General features: G+C 38.5%; 1 protein-coding gene across 1 annotated transcript in view; it reads left to right on the top strand.

Annotated features, from left to right (window-relative positions):
* The window catches only part of ANO3 (anoctamin 3), a 361,962-nt gene that overhangs the window by 109,720 nt on the left and 231,516 nt on the right, over positions 1-20,726 (top strand). The window lies entirely within an intron of this gene.

The raw sequence follows: 20,726 nt of genomic DNA, 5'->3' as shown, positions 1-20,726 counted from the left end.
GTTGTTTAATCTATGAGTTCTAGTCTAATGTCCTACAGAATATAGAATTTTGCATATTATGTAGAAGAATATTGTACTTAGATTCAAATTGTAGAAGAATGTCATGCAGAATCTATATATTTTTGGATTTGTTCTAGCTTTTATCAAAATGTGATCACTTCTATCCAATTCATAGGTTAAGGACTAGTGTAAACTCATTATTAAATAATTAAATCTATTAAAATAATAATTTTAAGTCACTGATCAAGATTTATGCCTATAATATTTATAACTAAAGGCAAAATAATCTGCTTAGAATATAATCTTTGTGACATTTATCACATGGAAGTTGAAAAGGCAATGACTTCTGATTCTCTTTCAAATAATATCTGCATGTTCTTCAATTTATAAATTGGTTAACTTTCCTTTTGCTACATCACCCCATTAAGTGGTATGCATATATTTCTATACTTAAATCTGTCTGTATGATGGTTAATATGTTTGAGGGTAGATTTTTGTGACTCAGCAGTTCATTTATTACAGACAATGCATTTTTATATGGCTTAAATTAGCATATATTTTTATGCAACAATAGTTTTTGTTTTAATCATGTATCCACAGCTTTAGATAATACAGTAAGCTAAGAATCAATATATTTTAGACATTCTATTTTGTTATATAATTAGTCTTTTTTATTGGTTATCTAATATTGATTCACAAAATTACAAGATAATGGGTACAACTCTGCACTATTCCTGCAACCAGAATTCTGGATTCCCAATACCTACATTGTAAGCTCCAGCAGTTCTCCCAAGGTTGCAGATATTATTTCTACAACAATCTGTAAATATTTGTCCTCTATTCCCTTTCTAAGGTCCCATCTTCTCTTCCTTTCTAAGTCACACATATACCAATTACTACATCCACATGTCTCTCATTCCTCCTCTCTCTCCAGTTTTTGATGGAGTTGGAATTTAGAGTACACTGGTCATTTTCCCCATATTCTGTCTCCCCCACTGGCAGTATGAACTATGATTACTTTTGAGGTCAGAAGGTAGGAGTTCTGGCTTCTGTTAATTGATTCTACACTGGACATGGACATTGGCAGGTCTATCCATACTCCTATGTTGTTTCTATCTTTCCCTAGAGGGTAGGACTCTAGAGTGATGAGGTTCCAGGACACAATGGTGAGGTCTTCTCAGTGAAGTCAGGATGGAAACATGATAGCATCTTCAACTTGGGGGTTGGAAAGTGGCAAGATACAAAGCAGGACAAAATGATTAATGAACAAGGAACAAAAAGTAAGGCCACTCTGTGATCTGGGGCCCATATTTATCACAGGAGCATATGTAACCTCTGCATCCTTGTAGATATGAGCTCGCATTCTGTGGTCACTGCTAGGAACATTCCAGGCTGAACTAATTTCAGGACCTTTCTTCCTCTAGTGGTAGGTAGAGCATGTTGTCCAACCTCCATTTGGAGAATGGAACAGTCCCTACCATTGTTGTCCACATTGAGGTAAGGGTTCTGTAAGGGCCCCAGGCATCACACAAGGTTCTATAAGATAAGAGGGGTACATTTCCTCACAATGCACACCCCCAGAGCTCCATATCTAATCCCCTCCCTTGATAGCTTCTCTATTCTTTATCCCTCTAGGAGTATGGACCCAGAATCATTGTGGGGTGGAGAAGGTGGAAGCTCTGGCTTCTGTAATTGTTTCTACACTGAACGTGGACATTGGCAGGTTGATCCAAACTCCCAGCTTGTTTCTCTCTTTCCCTAGTGGGGCAGGGGTTTGAGGGGGTGGAGTTCCAAGACACATGGTAGGGTCCTCTGCCCAGGGAAGTTAGGTTGGCATCATGGTAGTGTCTGGATCCTGGTGGCTGAAAAAGAGTTAAGATAGAAAGCAGAGCAAATTGTTGACTAATTATGAATCTAAAGGCAAGAATATTGCAGATGAAGATTTGAGGTCTCTGTTTTGGAAAAAGCTAGTAGGTCTATTTTAGGTACATTCCAAGGGGGGCATAACTTTACTAGTTTTTGCCTGAGCCTGATATCTAATATGCAGGTAGACGCAGGATATTGTCTGAGCTTGCATTCTGTGGTCACAGCTAGGAATGTTTCAGGCTGCACTAATTTTTGGTGGTGTTACTTTATAAGATAGCTGATCTTATATGTGGGTCAAAGTTACTTGGATAAGTATATGTAAGGTGTCTTAGGAGAAGACATACTTACTATACACACACTTTTCACAATTTCTAGTGGCCCATGACTACTTTTTTGCTTGAGTTTGATAGCTAACATTGAGTTAGAGTGGATAGCTAACATGGTGTCAGAGTAGAGAAAGAGGCTAGAAAATTTAGTTAGGTCAGAAAGTAGCTCTCATTCTTGAAATCTTCAAATAAAATTAACTGTTAACCCCATACACCTAACCTAACCTGCAGCATATATATCACAAAAACCTGTGTATCCTCTGAGTCCCATTGGTCTGAGTTTGTAGTTCACGGGCACAGCTGGTAACACTGCAGGATGCATGCATTGCAGGACTAGTTTTCCTAGAGTGGCAGGGCTGGATGACCCAGCCTTTCTTCATAGACTTGGGCAGTCCCTACCATTACTTCTTTATGGTGAGCGTAAGGTCCTAGGAGTGCCTGTACGAGGGATTATGATGATGTTTCTGATGGAAGTGACCAGTGATGGTGGAGATAGGGATCCATTAGAAGTCTAGGCCCTTTTGAGAAACTTTGAGACATACAATTGATTTCCCCCTCTCATATTAATTAGCTACTGATTTATATGTCTACATTTTGCTAGGAGTGTACATAAACACCATTCCCACCACCAAAGGACTGTGACCCATCCCTCCCGCCCACTCCCACCCCCCACTGGCCCAGGAAGCTACATGCCTACCCCTCACCACTGGGTTTTTACTTTGGTGCCCTACTTACAATTTGATCAGGTCCTGCTTTTAGTTTCCCTTTCAGATCTTCTTAGTCAGCTTCTGTTGATGAGTGGGATCATCCCATACTCATCTTTATCTTTCTGACTTAGTTCACTTAACATAATTCCTTCTAGCTCTGTCCAAGATGGGTCAGAGAAGGTGGGTTCATTGTTCTTGATAGCTGCATAGTATTCCATTGTGTATATATACCACAGCTTTCTCAGCCACTCATCTGGTGTTGGGCACCTGGGTTGCTTCCAGGTTTTAGCTATTATGAATTGTGCTGCTATGAACATAGGAGTACACACCTCTTTTTGGTTGGGTGTTATGGAGTCCTTGGGGTATAACCCCAGGAGAGGAATTATTGGGTCATATGGAAGGTCCATGTCTAGCCTTCTGAGAGTTTTCCAGACTGCTCTTCACAGAGGCTGTACCAATTTACATTCCCACCAGCAATGTAAAAGGGTTCCTCTGTCCCCACATCCTCTCCAGCATTTGTTGCTGCTGTCCTTTTTGATGTATGCCATTCTTACAGGAGTGAGGTGGTATCTTAGTGTTGTCTTGATTTGCATTTCTCTGATAATGTCTCAAAGTTTCTCAAAAGACAAACTGAATCTTTTTAATATATAGGCTATGTATTTGATATGCGGACTCTCTCAAAAGCCTAGACCAAGTAGATTAGAAGCTTCCAATAGCACAGCTATATACAAGATGCTGGGTACTGTCCAGCAAACCATAACAAAGGGACTTTTCAAAGTTAACCCAATTAACAAATAATGTGATGATAATATTAACTATTGAGTGTCTTTTTGAACCCTAAGACAGCAGGAACCTCACATCTTCACTATAGAGCCCCTACTTCCCCCAGTCCTGGAACCCTTGGATAGGGCCCACTTTCCCGTATGCATCTCCCAATCCAAACCAAATAACATTGCATCTGCCGATCACAACCTAACCAAAGCAACGATTGCTACCTCAACATGCTTCACCTCAGAATGTATCCAGAGACTTCACGTGTGGAATGACAACCCTTCAGCTTCATTACTCGGGTGAGACCTTTCCTTTAATAGTACACTCTAATTTCATCTCAGGTAGTTCACTTTCTAACAAAGTCCCATAACCTAGATATATACCAGTTTCTGTGAGAGAGAGCTTATGTGCACACGTATCCATAAACTACTGCAAAATATATACCTGAAAGCAGAAGTACACTAGAGTTTGCAGTGAGTACCTCCCTAACACTTCCTCTCCACTCTTCCAAGCTTGGGATCCATGATTGCTCAACAAATTGTTTGGCTTCGTATGTTAACTCTGTTTTCAATCACCAGGTTCCAGATGCCACCAGGATGCTGGCTAGGCTTCCCTGGATTGAAGACCCCACCAATATGTCCTGGAGCTCAGCTTCCCCAGAGCCACACCCTACTAGGGAAAGAGAGAGGCAGACTGGGGGTATGGACCGACCAGTCAACGCCCATGTTCAGCGGGGAAGCAATTACAGAAGCCAGACCTTTACCTTCTGCATCCCTCAACGACCCTGGGTCCATGCTCCCAGAGGGATAGAGAATGGGAAAGCTATCAGGGGAGGGGGTGGGTTATGGGGATTGGGTGTTGGGAATTGTGTGGAGTTGTACCCCTCCTACCTTATGCTTTTGTTCACTAATCCTTTCTTAAATAAAAAATTAAAAAAAAAAAAAAAGAAGTCTAGGCCCATCATATACGTGTAGAGATCCAAGAATTCCCTCACTAGGGCCCCAGATGATGAGGTGGTATAATATGGACAAAAAGGGCTGATATTAAGTGAGCCAGCCTCTTTCCCTTATTTACCTTTTGTAGACCTCTTTTTATCTGAGGACCTTAGACTTTGTCTCAGTTGTTTAAGTTTTGAATGTCATTTGTTGTTCCCAACCAGAATTAAGTTTTTGGAATCTGTCTCCTTTGGGCCTTTCTGCTAGATTGCCAAGCTAATTTATCAATCTATGTCTGATTTATTAGAGAATTTATGATGCCTTCTTTAGGCACTTCTATTAAGATTCCAGGCTTATTAGGTCTAAGTTTCATCACAGAAGGCTATTAAGCACTTTTACTTTGAGTTATATAATTACCCCTTGTTTGTGGATATGTGTACAACTGTACCCAATACCTTAAACCCGAGCCTATATCTAGTATCTTTAATTTTGTTAGATGTTGTGCCATCTAAAGTGGAACTAGGTAGTTGCAGTTTTGAGGAGACTGGAGGCTCAGTATCTCTGGCTATAGTCCACAGTAAGAATTCAGTAGCAGCATAAAGTGGATGGCAGCACTAGTTGTGTTGATAATCTTCAGAACGATTAATCATATCTCTTAAATGGTTTACTTTAAGTAATGAACTTTTAGCATATATTGTTTATGCTAAAATTATTTTATATTTTAAATATTAATCTATATATAATACCTAATGGATATCTAATACAATGAAGTAAGATGTTGATAAAGTAGATTTTTTGCTTTTTTTTTTTTTTTCTATTTAGAAGCTACTCAGTAAGACTTGTCATTGTCAGATAAAAAAGTGGTGAAAATAGCTTTGCTGGCCAGGTATAGAAATGTAGTTCAGGGGGCCAGGTGGTGGCGCACCTGGTTTAGCACACACATTACAGTGTGCAAAGTCCCAGGTTCAAGCCCCTGGTCCCTACCTGCAGGCGGGAAACTTCACAATGGTGAAGTGCAGGTGTCTCTCTGTCTCACTGTGTAGATTTATGGCTGTATCTATACAATAAATAAATAAATATAGTAAGAAATATTATTAAAAAGAAATGTAATTCAGGAGGTAGGCTTCTTTCTGCATATCAGTGGAAAAAGTTAGGAGGCTTTAGAAATCAGAGATATGCTGAATGTTGGATATATCTAGATTTAGCTATCCTCAGTCTTTAATATAGAAACCATGTTTAAAAACTTCAAAAGAATGATATAATTTTGCCACAGTCATTTATTTCCTGCATCATTTGTTTACAATGAGACTTAGTAGTTCCTCCTAGAAGTCTTTTGAAATAAGTATCTTTGTTGTTGATAATGATGTAAAGAGCAGGGGCATTGCAAATACATGATTCCACCATCTCCAATCCCAGGTGATTTTTTTTTTTTGGTTAAGATAGATAAAAGCACAGAGAAGGAAAGACTTAACAGACCAGAGTTCCCCCCAGTATTATGGCACTTCCTTTTGGTGTTGGATTCAAATTTGAGCCATGTAGAAGGGAAGGCAAACATTCTACCAGGTAAGTTTACGTCGAATACAAGACTTTTTTGACTACGTTAATAACATAAATAAATAAATAAATAAATAAATAAATAAATAAATAAAGTTCACCTGGATAGTGTTCCTACTTTGTCAGATGCTTTTAGTCCAGGTTTTAGAAAATCCCCCAGCAGAATGGAATCTTCGGTGCTGTGGTTTCAATTCTCCCCACCTTCCATCCCTACCCTTATCTCTGTCTGAAAATATCAACCTGGAGCAGTGAATCTCCAGCCACAACAAAAGAATATTGATTGAGTATACCTTGGGTCTTCTGTTGACAAAGAAGCTGCTACAAGAATGATAATGTGCTGTTGCAGAACCATGAGCTTTAAAAATCTTGTGCTCTAATTCTTTCTCTTGGGACTTTCTCCTTGTGAACAAGTCAGATTTAGTCTGCAGGATGAGATGATGTGTACCAGATAGTGAGTGTAAATGCCCCAATTGAGACAGACATAAAAGAACCCAGTGTGTATGTGGGGGGTGGAAAAACAGAAAACTGAGACCCATTAGAAAAGTCTAGTTGAGACCAGAACTACCCAGCTTGGGTCAAACTACCCACAAAATTATGAGCTAAATAAAAGCTGGGTACAGTGTTTCTCACCAGAAGATAACAGTGAAGGTAAAGATATAAAAATATATAATGTTGACTGATGCCAGTACACTTCCTTAAAATTTACTTATGTATTATTTTATGAGATATAGAAAAATGAGGAGGAAGGGAGGGAGTGAGGGAGGAAAAGAGATGAGAGAGAGCGAGAGCAAGAGCCAGAGTGAGAAAGAGAGAGAGAGAAAGAGAGAGGGAAGGAGGGAGGGAGGGTGAGACACAGAGAGAGAGAGAACAGAGCACCACTAGATTCTGACTGGTAACCTGGAGATTGAATTTGGTACCTGGGGCTTCAGCCATGTATTTTGCTCTAACACGGAGATATCTTCTCAGGTCTAGTATTAAGTAAATATAACTCTGTTACTGAAAAGATTTGAATAAATTCTCCTGAGTGATCCTCAACATGCTTATCCATTTAACTCTGTAGAACCCTACTGTATTTTGCAAATCACTTCCTAACCACATGGCAATTGAGGACCATATTTTGAATTTTTTTTACCTCACAAGGTTTTGAAGTTGCCATCTCTTTCTTTGTGGGTGTCATAACACCTTGAGAGAATTGTAATATTGCCTTTAGTTAACACCCACTGAAACTAATAGTCTTTTCACAGCCTTTATGGACAATATATTTCAAGAAGCAAAAGCAATGTAAGCCATGAGACAATTCCATAAATTCAAAGACTGTGGCAAAACACCAAGAAGAAGCCCAAATGAACGACCTTACTGCACACCTCAAGGACTTAGAGGAAGAGGAACAAAGGAACCCTAAAGCAACCAGAAGGACAGAAATCACTAAAGTTAGAGCAGAAATAAACAACATCGAAAATAAAAGAACCATACAAAAGATCAATGAAGCCAAATGTTGGTTCTTTGAAAGATTAAACAAAATTGACAAACCCCTAGCCAGACTCACCAAACAAAAAAGAGAGAAGACTCAAATTAATAGAATTGTAAACGATGCAGGAGATATCACAACTGACACCACAGAAATCCAGAGAATCCTGTGAAACTTCTATAAAGAACTATATGCCACCAAGCTAGAGAATCTGGAAGAAATGGAACAATTCCTAGAAACCTATGCACTTCCAAAACTGAACCAAGAAGAACTACAAAATCTAAATGCACCAATCACAGACAAAGAAATTGAAACCGTTATTAAGAATCTCCCCAACAACAAAGGTCCGGGACCAGATGGCTTCACAAACGAATTCTACAAAACTTTCAGGAAACAGTTAATACCCATACTTCTTAAGCTATTGCATAAGACTGAAGAAACAGGAATACTCCCTTTTATGAAGCCAACATCACCCTGATACCAAAAGCTGATAGGGACAGAACAAAAAAGGAAAACTACAGACCAATATCTCTGATGAACATAGATGCCAAAATATTAAACAAGATCTTGGCCAACTGGATACAACAACACATCAAAAAGATTGTTCATCATTACCAAGTGGGATTCATCCCAGGAATGCAAGGCTGGTTCAACATCTGTAAGTCAATCAATGTCATTCACCACATCAATAAAAGCAAAGCCAAAAACCACATGATTATCTCAATAGATGCCGAGAAAGCCTTTGACAAAATCCAACACCCATTCATGCTCAAAACTCTACAAAAAATGGGAATAGATGGGAAATTCCTCAAGATAGTGGAGTCTATATATAGCAAACCTACAGCCAACATCATACTCAATGGACAGAAGGTGAAAGCATTCCCCCTCAGATCGGGGACTAGACAGGGCTGTCCACTGTCACCTTTACTCTTCAACATAGTATTGGAAGTTCTTGCCATAGCAATCAGGCAAGAGAAAGAAATCAAAGGGATACATATTGGAAGGGAAGAAGTCAAGCTCTCACTATTTGCAGATGATATGATAGTATACATAGAAAGACATAAAGAATCCAGTAGAAAATTACTGGAAGTTATTAGGCAATATAGAAAGGTATCAGGCTACAAAATCAATGTACAAAAATCAGTGGCATTTCTTTATGCAAACACTAAATCTGAAGAAGAAGACATCCAGAAATCACTCCCATTTACTGTTTCAGCAAAATAAATCAAATACCTAGGAATAAAGTTGACCAAAGAAGTGAAAGACTTGTATACTGAAAACTATGAGTCGCTACTCAAGGAGATAGAAACTGATACCAAGAAATGGAAAGATATCCCATGCTCTTGGATTGGAAGAATAAATACCATCAAAATGAATATTCTCCCCAGAGCCATATACAAATTTAATGCAATACCCATCAAAGTTCCACCAGGCTTCTTTAAGAGAATAGAACAAACACTACAATCATTTATCTGGAACCTGAAAACACCTAGAATTGCCAAAACCATCTTAAGGAAAAGAAACAGAAATGGAGGCATCACACTCCCAGACCTTAAACTATATTATAAAGCCATCATCATCAAAACAGCATGGTACTAGAACAAAAATAGGCACACAGACCAGTGGAACAGAATTGAAAGCCCAGAAGTAAATCCCAACACCTATGGGCATTTAATCTTTATAAGGGGGCCCAAAGGATTAAATGGAAAAAGGAGGCTCTCTTCAATAAATGGTGCTGTGAAAACTGGTTTGAAATATGCAGAAGAATGAAACTGAACCACTTTATCTCACTAGAAACAAAAATCAACTCCAAATGGATCTAAGACCTAGATGTCAGACCAGAAACAATCAAATACTTAGAGGAAAACATTGGTAAAACACTTTCCCACATACACCCCAAGGACATCTTTGATGAATCAAACCCAATTGCAAGGAAGACTAAAGCAGAAACAAACCAATGGGACTACATCAAATTGAAAAGCTTCTGCACAGCCAAAGAAACTATTAAACAAATAGAGAGACCCCTCACAGAATGGGAGAAGATCTTCACATGCCATACATCAGACAAGAAACTAATCACCAAAATATATAAAGAGCTCAGCAAACTTAGCACCAAAAAAGCAAATGACCCCATCCAAAAATGGGCAGAGGAAATGAACAAAACATTCAGCACAGAGGAGATCCAAAAGGCTAACAAACATATGAAAAACTGCTCTAGGTCAATGACTGTCAGAGAAATGCAAATTAAGACAACACTAAGATACCACACTCCTGTAAGAATGGCATACATCAAAAAGGACAGCAGCTACAAATGCTGGAGAGGATGTGGGGACAGAGGAACCCTTTTACATTGCTGATGGGAATGTAAATTGGTACAGCCTCTGTGGAGAGCAGTCTGGAAAACTTACAAGGCTAGACATGGACCTTCCATATGACCCAGTAATTCCTCTCCTGGGGTTATACCCCAAGGACTCCATCACACCCAACCAAAAAGAGGTGTGTACTCCTATGTTCATAGCAGCACAATTCATAATAGCTAAAACCTGGAAGCAACCCAGGTGCCCAACGACAGATGAGTGGCTGAGAAAGCTGTGGTATATATACACAATGGAATACTATGCAGCTATCAAGAACAATGAACCCACCTTCTCTGACCCATCTTGGACAGAGCTAGAAGGAATTATGTTAAGTGAACTAAGTCAGAAAGATAAAGATGAGTGTCCTATGCTTTACATTGGTTTGTTCTAGCCCTCCCCCGCCAAGAGAATTGGATCAGTCCAGTTAATTTTGCAGGCCCGCTTGGCCCCGCCCCAAGGAACCCCGACAGAGGGTTCCTGAGTTCGAGAGTTTCAGAGTTACAGAGTAAGAGAGAGTTCCACAGTGGAAGAGTTTCAGAGTTCGAGAGTTCCTGAGTTCCTGAGTTTGAGAGTTGAAGAGAGTTCCTGAGTTCCAGAGTGACAGAGTTAGAGAGTCTGAGAGTTCCTGAGTTCCTGAGTTCAAGAGTTTCAGAGTTACAGAGCAAGAGAGAGATCCACAGTGGAAGAGTTTCAGAGTTTGAGAGTTCCAGAGTTGGAGGGTTCCTGAGTGCCAGAGTAAGAGAGAGTGCTTGTGCCGCCGCAAAGAGACAGCAGAGTTCTGTTTGGTGATTAGTTGGTCTTAGTTTATGAATCGTTGTTCCTGAATAAAGAAATACAGCTTCCCTGCCCAGCCGTTGTCTCCACGTCTCTGTTACCCACCCGTGAAGCTAGACCCGCCCGGCCAGCAAGAGCCTTCCGAATTTTAACAACAGATGAGTATGGGATGATCCCACTCATCAACAGAAGCTGACTAAGAAGATCTGAAAGGGAAACTAAAAGCAGGACCTGATCAAATTGTAAGTAGGGCACCAAAGTAAAAACCCATTGGTGAGGGGTAGACATGTAGCTTCCTGGGCCAGTGGGGGGTGGGAGTGGGCGGGAGGGATGGGTCACAGTCCTTTGGTGGTGGGAATGGTGTTTATGTACACTCCTACCAAAATGTAGACATATAAATCAGTAGTTAATTAATATGAGAGGGGGAAATCAATTGTATGTCTCAAAGTTTCTCAAAAGACAAACTGAATCTTTTTAATAGATAGGTTATGTATTTGATATGCGGACTCTCTCAAAAGCCTAGATCAAGTAGATTAGAAGCATCCAATAGCACAGCTATATACAAGATACTGGGTACTGTACAGCAAACCATAACAAAGGGACTTATCAAAGTTAACCCAATTAACAAATAATGCGATGATAATATTAACTATCGATTGTCTTTTTGAACCCTAAGACAGCAGGAACCTCACATCTTCACTATAGAGACCCTACTTCCCCCAGTCCTGGAACCCTTGGATAGGGCCCACTTTCCCGTATGCATCTCCCAATCCAAACCAAATAATATTGCATCTGCCAATCACAACCTAACCAAAGCAACGATTGCCACCTCAACATGCTTCACCTCAGACTGTATCCAGAGACTTCACGTGTGGAATGACAACCCTTCAACTTCATTACTCGGGTGAGACCTTTCCTTTTATAGTACACTCTAATTTCATCTCAGGTAGTTCACTTTCTAACAAAGTCCCATAATCTAGATATACACCAGTTTCTGTGAGAGAGAGCTTATGTGCACACGTATCCATAAACTACTGCAAAATATATACCTGAAAGCAGAAGTACACTAGAGTTTGCAGTGAGTACCTCCCTAACACTTCCTCTCCACTCTTCCAAGCTTGGGATCCATGATTGCTCAACAAATTGTTTGGCTTCATATGTTAACTCTCTTTTCAATCACCAGGTTCCAGATGCCACCAGGATGCTGGCCAGGCTTCCCTGGATTGAAGACCCCACCAATATGTCCTGGATCTCTGCTTCCCCAGAGACACACCTTACTAGGGAAAGAGAGAGGCAGACTGGGAGTATGGACCGACCAGTCAACGCCCATGTTCAGCCGGGAAGCAATTACAGAAGCCAGACCTTCTACCTTCTGCAACCCTCAATGACCCTGGGTCCATGCTCCCAGAGGGCTAGAGAATGGGAAAGCTACCATGGGAGGGGGTGGGTTATGGGGATTGGGTGTTGGGAATTGTGTGGAGTTGTACCCCTCCTACCTTATGTTTTTGTTCACTAATCCTTTCTTAAATAAAAAATTTTTAAAAAATACTAGATAAATTAAAAACAAACAAACAAACAAACAAAAACAAAGACTGTGGCAATCACTTTTAAAGCAAAAAAGGTGATACTTCTTTTAAAGTCATTTTGGAAAATATTACCTTTTTGTGTCTAATTAATAAGAAAACACTATAAATCACACTTGATAATAAGGTGTTATAGCTAACTGAATATTCTTCCAAAGAAAAATACCCTTTTCCATCAAGAAATAATGATATATCTATATACAAGCTGAGGCATCTAGTCATGAAGTGCTTACAGGGAACAAAATGATTAGTTTGTAAAATTAATCTAGACTGGAGAATTAGTATCTTAATCTAATTAGATGTAAGACAGCTGTGAAGAAGAATTCATTTTCTGAAATGTACATTAATGGCAATTTTTCTTTGTTTTTTTAAATTTTTTATTTATAAAATGGAAACACAGAGATGATAGGATATGAGGGGTACAATTCCACACAATCCCTACCACCAGAACTCCATATCCTGTCCCCTGATAATTTCCTATTCTTTTTTAAATGATTTTTTAAAATATTTTTATTTACTTTTTTAAAATTTATTTTCCCCTTTTATTGCCCCTCTTATTTATTGTTGTTGTTGTTGTTGGATAGGACAGAGAGAAATCGAGAGAGAAGGATAAGACAGAGAGGGGGGAGAGAGAGACAGCTGCAGACCAGCTTCATCTCTTGTGAAGCGACTCCCTTGCAGGTGGGGAGCTGAGGGCTCGAACATGGATCCTTATGCTGGTCCTTGCACTTTGTTCCATGTGTGCTTAACCCATTGCGCCACTACCCAGCTCCCAGCGTTCCTATTCTTTAACCAACTGGGAGTATGGACCCGGGATCATTATGGGGTGCAGAAGGTAGAATGTCTGGCTTCTGTAATTTCTTCCCTGTTGAAAATGGGCATTGGCAGATGCATGCTCCCAGCCTGTATCTCTCTTTCACTAGTGGGGCAGAGGTCTGGGGAAGCGGGGCTCCAGGATACATTAGTGGAGTCATCTGCCCAGAGAAGTCCGATTAGCATCATGGTAGTGTCTGAAACTTGGTGGCTGAAAAAAGAGTTAACAAGCCAAACAAATTGTTGACTAATCATGAACTTAAAAGATGGAATATTGCAGATGGAGATTTTGGGTCTCTGTTTTAAAGATAGCTAGTAGGTCTATTTTAGGTATATACCAAAGGTCCCATGACTTTATTAGTTTTTGCCTGAGACTGACATCTGATATGAAGGTGGATCCAGGTTACTGTCTGGGGAGATGGTATCATAATTGAATAAAGGGCTAGAAAGGCTCCTAAATATGGAGAAAGTGTATAAATATTGTTGGCTGTAAACCCCATCAATTTGATCTGGGACCCATATTCACTTTAGGAGCTTATGTAACCTTTGCATCCTTGTAGGTCTGAGCTCACAACAATTTCAAGACCCATCTGCTTCAGGTAGTAGATAGAGTATGTTATCCAACCTCCCTTCAGAGGATGGAACATTCTCTATCATTGTTGATCCACACTGAGGACAAGGTCCTATGTGGACCCCCAAAGGGGTCCATTATGTTGTTCCTGATGGAGATGACCAGTGACAATGGAGAGAAGTTTCTATTCAAGGCCTAGGCCCATCATGTCTGTGTGGGTATCCCAGGACTCCCCAATTAGGGCCGCAGATGATGGGGTGGCCTGATAGTGACTAAAGAGTCATCATTAAAGTATGCCAGTCTCTTGCCCTTATTTAGGTTTTGTAGTCCTTAGTTTGATAAGGTTAGCTTTGGAGTGACTGAGGGAAGTGTAATAGGAAGTAATTGAGGAAGGTATCTAGGTTTAAGTAGACACTATTTCATTAGGAACTTTTTGGTGTCTTTTTAGGTCTTTCTATTGCTTGTTTCATTTATTGGCACACTGCAAACTATTGAGCACTTCTGCTTTCAGGTATATATTTTGTTCCAACTTTCCATTTGTTGGTATCACTTTCTATTTCTTTGAATACTGACTCATAGTTTTCAGTGTATAAGACTTTCACTTCTTTGGTCAGGTTTATTCATTGATATTTTACTGACTTTGCTGCAACAGTGAATGGGAGTGATTTCTGGATGTCTTCTTCAGATTTAGTGTTTTCATAAAGAAATGCCACTGATTTTTGCACATTGATGTTGAAGCCTGACACCTTGCTATATTGTCTAATCATTTCCAGTAGCTTTCTGCTGGATTCTTTGGGTTTTTCTATGTATACTATCGTATCATCTGCAAATAGTGAGTGTTTGACTTCTTTCCTTCCAATCTGTATTCCTTTGATTCCTTTCTCTTGCCTGACTGCTATGGCAAGAACTTCCATGGTTATAGTGGATAGCCCTGTCTAGTCCCTGATCTAAGGGGGAATGCTTTCAACTTCTGTCCGTTGAGTATGATTTTGGCTGTAGGTTTGCTATATATGGACTCCACTATTTTGAGAAGTTTTCCATCTATTCCCATTTTTGCAGTGTTTTGAGCATGAATGGGTGTTGGGTTTTGTCTAAAGCTTTCTCTGCATCTATTGAAATAATCATGTGGTCTTTGGTTTTGCTTTTATTGATGTGGTGAATGATATTGATTGACTTATGTATATTGAACCAGCCTTGCATTCCTGGAATAAATATCACTTGATTGTGATGAACAATCTTTTGATATACTGCTGTATCAGGTTGGCTAGGATTGTCTTCAATATTTTAGTATCTGTGCTTAACATAAATATTTGTCTGTAGTTTTCCCTTTTTGTTGTGTCCTTATCTACTTTTAGTATCAGGGTGATGTTGGTTTCATCGAAGGTGGAAGAGTGAGTTCCTGTTTATTTTATCATTTGGAAGAGGTTTCAAAGTTTAGGTATTAACTGTTCCCTGAAGACTTTGTAAAATTCACTCGTAAAGCCATCTGGTTCAGTACTTTGATGCTGCGAAGATTCTTAATAACTGTTTCAATTTCTTTGTATGTGATCAATGCATTTAGGTTCTGTAGTTTTTCCTGGTTCAGTTTTGGAAGGATATATGTTTCTAGGAATTTTTACATTTCTTCCAGATTCTCAACCTTGGTTTCATATAGTTGTTCTTGAAAGCTTCTCATGATTTTTTTTTTCAATTTCTGTGGTCTGTATTGTGATATCTCCTCTAAAGTTTACAATTCTATTTGAGTCTTCTTCTTCTTCTTTTTTTTTTTTTTTTTTGTGAGCCTGGATAATTATTTGTCAATTTTGTTTAACTTTTTGAAGGACTAACATTTGGCTTCATTCATCTTTTGTATGGTTCTCTTATTTTTGGAGATATTTCTTCTCTAATTTTGGTAATTTTAGTCCTTCTGGATGCTCTAGGGTTCCTTTGCTTCTCTTTTTCTAAGTGGTTAAGGAGTGTAATAAAGTCACTTACTTGAGGTTTTTCTTGTTGTCTAATGTGTGCTTGTATGCTCTAAGTAATGCTTTAGCTGTTTCCCATGTATTCTGGTAGCTTGTGTGTTCATTTGTTTCTATAAACACGTAAATTTATTGCTTGAGTTCCTCTGTGAGTCATGGTTATTAAGTAGTATGTTGTTGAATTTCCAAATTTTGTGACTTTTAGTAATTTTCTGTTTGTTATTGAGTGTTAGCTTTACTCCACTGTGGTCTGAGAAGGTGCTTGGGATGACTTCAATGATCTTGAATTTGCCATAAGGCCTGACATATGGTCTATCCTTGTGGATGTGCTGTGTGGATTTGAAAATAATGTATATTCCAGTTTCTTGGGGTGAATAACTCTGAAGATGTCCAAGAGGTCTAGTCTGTCCATCTTTTCATTTAATTCTCGTTTCTTTATTGATTCTCTGCTTAGTTAATCTGTCTAAGTGTGAGAGTAGGGTGTTGAAGTCTCCCCCTATTATTTTATTACTCTTGGTGTATTTTTGTAGCTCTTTTAGTGTTTGATGTATTTAGATGGGCCCTCATTGGATGTGTAGATATTAATAATTATTACATCTTCTTGATTGATTGATCATCTGATCATTATGTAATTACCTTTCCTATCTTTTATTAGTTTATTTAATTTAAAGTCTATTTATTAACAGATGAGAATGGCTGTTACTGCTCTTTTTTGTGGTCCATTAGCTTCTATGATAGTAGAATGACACCATCCAAAAATGGACAGTGTAAAAAAAAACATCCCATCCAAACATGGGCAGAGGATATGAACAGAATATTCACTACAGAAGAGATCCAGAAGGCTAACAAACACATGAAAAATTGCCCCAAGTCACTGATTGTCAGAGAAATGCAAATAAAGACAATGTTAAGATACTACCTCACCCCTGTGAGAATAGCATTCATCAAAAATGACAGCAGCCACAAAAGCTATAGAGGTTTTGGAGATAAAGGCACACTTCTGCACTGCTATTAGGAATGTAAGTTGGTACAACTTCCATGGAGAGCAGTCTGGAGAACCCTCACAAGACTAGATATGGACCTTTCATATGACCCAGTAATTCTTCTCCTAACAATATACCCCAAGGACTCCATAACACCCAACCTAAAAGATATGTGTACACCTATATTCATAGCAGCACAATTCATAATAGCTAAAAACTGGAAGCAAACCAGGTACCCAACAACAGATGAATGGCTGAGAAAGCTGTGGTATATATACAAAATGGAATACTCTGCAGCTATTAAGAACAATGAACCCACTCTCTCTGATCCATCTTGGATGTAGCTAGAAGTAATTACACTAAGTGAACTAAGTCATAAAGAAAAAGATGAGTATGAGATGATTCTACTCATAAACAAAACTTGAGAAAGAAGAATAGAAAGGGAAAGTCAAAGCAGGATCTGACTGAGTTTGTAGTACTGCACCAGAGTAGAAATCTCTTGGTGAAGTGCGATAGTTGATGTTCGCATTTATGGAGTGGGGATAGGAAAGGACTCAGTCCTTTGCTGGTGGGAATGGTGTTAATGTACACTCCTGTTAACTTGCAGTTCAGTCTCATAAATCAAAATTTAATTAATATGAGAGGGGAAAATTGATTGAATGTCTTAAACTTTTAAATGCACAGACCATAGGCTGAATATATGTTCCTTCAATCTAAGCACTTAAGACTTCAAACTGGTAATAGTGGGCTCAAATTTTTAATACCTTTCTGATAATGACTTGGTTGAAATCGATTTTCATTGAGATCTTAATAAATATCTGCCATTCTATTCTGGCTTTGAGAGTTTAAGTGGAGAGGTCTGAGATAGTCTAATGGGTATTCCCCTCTATGTGACTTTTTGTTTTTTCTCTTGCAGCCTTTAGGTTACTTCCTTTATCCTTACTTCTTTTCACTGTAACTATGATGTATCTTGGTGTCTTTAGCTCTGGGTTGATTCTGTTTGGGAGTCTCTGGGCCTCTTGAATCTTAAAGTCTTTTCATTTGTTTAAGGCTTGGAAGTTTTCTTCTATTATTACACTAGGATGTTTACTTCCTCTTCCTCTCTTCCTCTGGTAGGTCAATTTTGTGAATGTTACTCCTTCTGAGATCATCCCATATGTCTCTGTAGTTATTTTCAGTGTTTCTCAATGTCTTTTTTAGCTCTTTTAACTCCTTCTTAGTTTTCTCTAGCTCATACTCTGTCTAGTTAATTCTGTTTTCTGTTTCTGTTGACCTGCTTTCCCTTCCCTCAGCTTCTTTCTTCAGTTCAGTTATAGTATTAGGTTGTTCTGATATTTGTCCTTTAAGATCAGCTATCTCAGCTTTCAGTGCTCTAATTACCTCGAGGAAGCTAGTATTTTCCTTGAGGGTCTCATCTTTTGTTTCACTATTTATGAAAGCCTTTCCTCAATATTTGTCCTTATTTATGTTATTAATCAGAAAATTATTGTTTGGATAATTTTCCAAGTTTCTCCTGGGCTCTTGTCCTGATTCATTGTGGTAGCAGTTTTATTTGCTGTAGATTTAATTTTTTTAACAAAACCATAGGGTAGGAGGGGTACAACTCCACACAATTCCCACCGCCCAATCTCCATATCCCACCCCCAAAAGGATTGTTAATTAATCCTTTCTTAAATAAAAATAAAAAAAAATGGGTCAAAAAAAAATATTTAATTTTTTTTTTGGTGTGATTTGTATTTTTCTGTCCTGTCGTTATTAACTTGTTGTCCTGTGTGAATATAGGCCACAGTAGAGTGTTTTCTCTGATGAAGTCACAAACCTCAGAAAGTACTATAGCAGCCCAAGCAAAGATTAATGCTGTTCAACCAAAACCAGTTAGTCAAGCAACATCTCCACTCTAAAAACAAAAACAAACAATACAAAAAGAAAGAAAAATGAAGAAGGAAAAAGAAAAGAAAGAAAAAAAAAGTAAAGGCAAGAATAGACAATTAAGAAAATAAGCTGGGAGTCGAGTGGTAGCCCAGCAGATTAAGCGCAGGTGGCAGAGTAAGGATCCAGGTTTGAGTCCCTGGCTCCCCACCTGCAGGGGGTTTGCTTCACAGGAGGTGAAGCAGGTCTTCAGGTGTCTTCTCTTTCTCTCACCCTCTCTGTCCTCCCAGCTTCTCTCCATTTCTCTCTGTCCTATCTAACAATAGTGACATCAATAACAGCAACAATTAAAAAAGGGCAACAAAAGGGAATAAATAAATATTTAAAAAAAGAAAAGAAGCTGTCAACTATATATTCTAGATATAATGGGAAGAGAGAGGGAAAGAAAGAGGAGACACAAGGAGAGAAATAGAGAGGTATAAAGAGTCCAATCTTAGACTTCCTCTACAAGATTATTCAATAATAATAATAATAATAATAATAATAATAATAATAATAAGTACAGAAAGTGTACGGAAAGAGATTTTTCAGATCACCTTTAAGGAAAGAAAAAGAAAAGTGGAGAAAAGTGAGAGAGACAGGAGCAAGGTTCTCCCAGAATGTGTAGTACACCCAATAACATATCAGTGGAAAAAATAGCAACAGCTTATTTTGCACAACCTGGAGAAGAAGGAAAAGAGACAAGCACAAGTAATAATAATAATAATCATCATAATAGAATGAAATTAAATAAAAATCCCTGTTAGTCTGCAAATTGAACCAGTATAGATAGGCTCCACACAACCTAGTCTCCTTCTTAAGCCAAGCTAAAAATAAGCAATTACAAGAGGTAACTATCAGGCAAACTCAAGTGTTAGGGGAGAAACACAGGTGCTTTACCCCAGGCAAGAACAAGGCCCTGATTGGTCAAGCCTCCTGTCACTCACATAGAACTCCAGCTACCTTCAGTGTCCTTTGAATGACACTCATTTGAATGACAACCCTGCTTATCCAGGAATGTTGATATAGAAATTATCTCCACAGGAGGCCTACTGGGAGTAGCTGGTGTGGGGGTTGGGAACTAGCAAAACAGTAAACTCCCAGCCAATCTCCTTTTTTTTTTTTTTTTTTTTTTTATCCTTTCCCAGCCTCTGTTTGCCAGCTCAAATATAGATTATGACACTTCTTTGGTTCCTGTCTGCCCACATAGTGCACTCCTATCCCACTACTGCACTACTGACCCAGAACTTCTCTCACCTGAACTTTCCAGTTTTGAAGCAGCCTTTTTGTAGAATTCAGCCCAAGTGTTGTCTCTGAGTTGCCATCTTCACTTCACCTCCCATGTCTAATTTTCTGCTTCCACTAGCCCTCAGGATTCTAATAGCAGTTACAACTGTTACTACTTCTTCTTCTAGCGTTTGCCACAACTGTTACTAAGGATGAATCAATATCCCATATTACAGTTACAACAGTTACTAAGGATATGAATCAATATCCCAAGTTTCAGTGACTTCTCCTCTTAAAGTATTTTGGATAGCACGTCAGACAGGAAAGAAGTTATAGATGGGGAATCGGAATATTAATATTTTAACAAATAAGTTTAGATTATAAACCCATTCAATTTAACCACGTTAACTGGAATTGGCAGTGTTTGTCTCTTCTGAACTGATCACAGAAAAAATTTCCTGTTAATACTGGAGACATTTATGAAAAATTAAAGAAAGTGAGAAAGAGATAGCCTCTGAAATCTACAATGTAGTTTTATATGGGCACTACTAAGTGTATTACCTGTCTCACTGTCTCTTTGCCTCTAAATCGTATACAGGTATTAGGAAATTTTAATTTACATACTTTCTCCCAGTGTTTGTGAAACCATGATTTAAACTACAAGATAAATGACTAAACTTAGCCCTGTGTGGCTCCTTTAATTGATAAGATTATGTAAAAAATTAAATGCTGGTTATCTCCATTTGTTGTGATAATAATTGTCTAAAGCAAATATTAATATATTCCTAATATTAGAATCTGAAGTAGCCATTTTACACTTAAGACTGTCTCTGTGGCAAATGGTGTCCTAAATATTTAATTTCATATAAAATCGGGCAATACTTTATTCTTTTAAATCTTTCCCACTGTTTTAAATTTATTATCT

Source organism: Erinaceus europaeus, chromosome 17, assembly GCF_950295315.1.
Source record: "Erinaceus europaeus chromosome 17, mEriEur2.1, whole genome shotgun sequence".
Lineage (NCBI taxonomy): Eukaryota > Metazoa > Chordata > Mammalia > Eulipotyphla > Erinaceidae > Erinaceus > Erinaceus europaeus.
The sequence above is the reverse complement of the archived record's forward strand: the minus strand, read 5'-3'. Positions and strand labels throughout refer to the sequence as shown.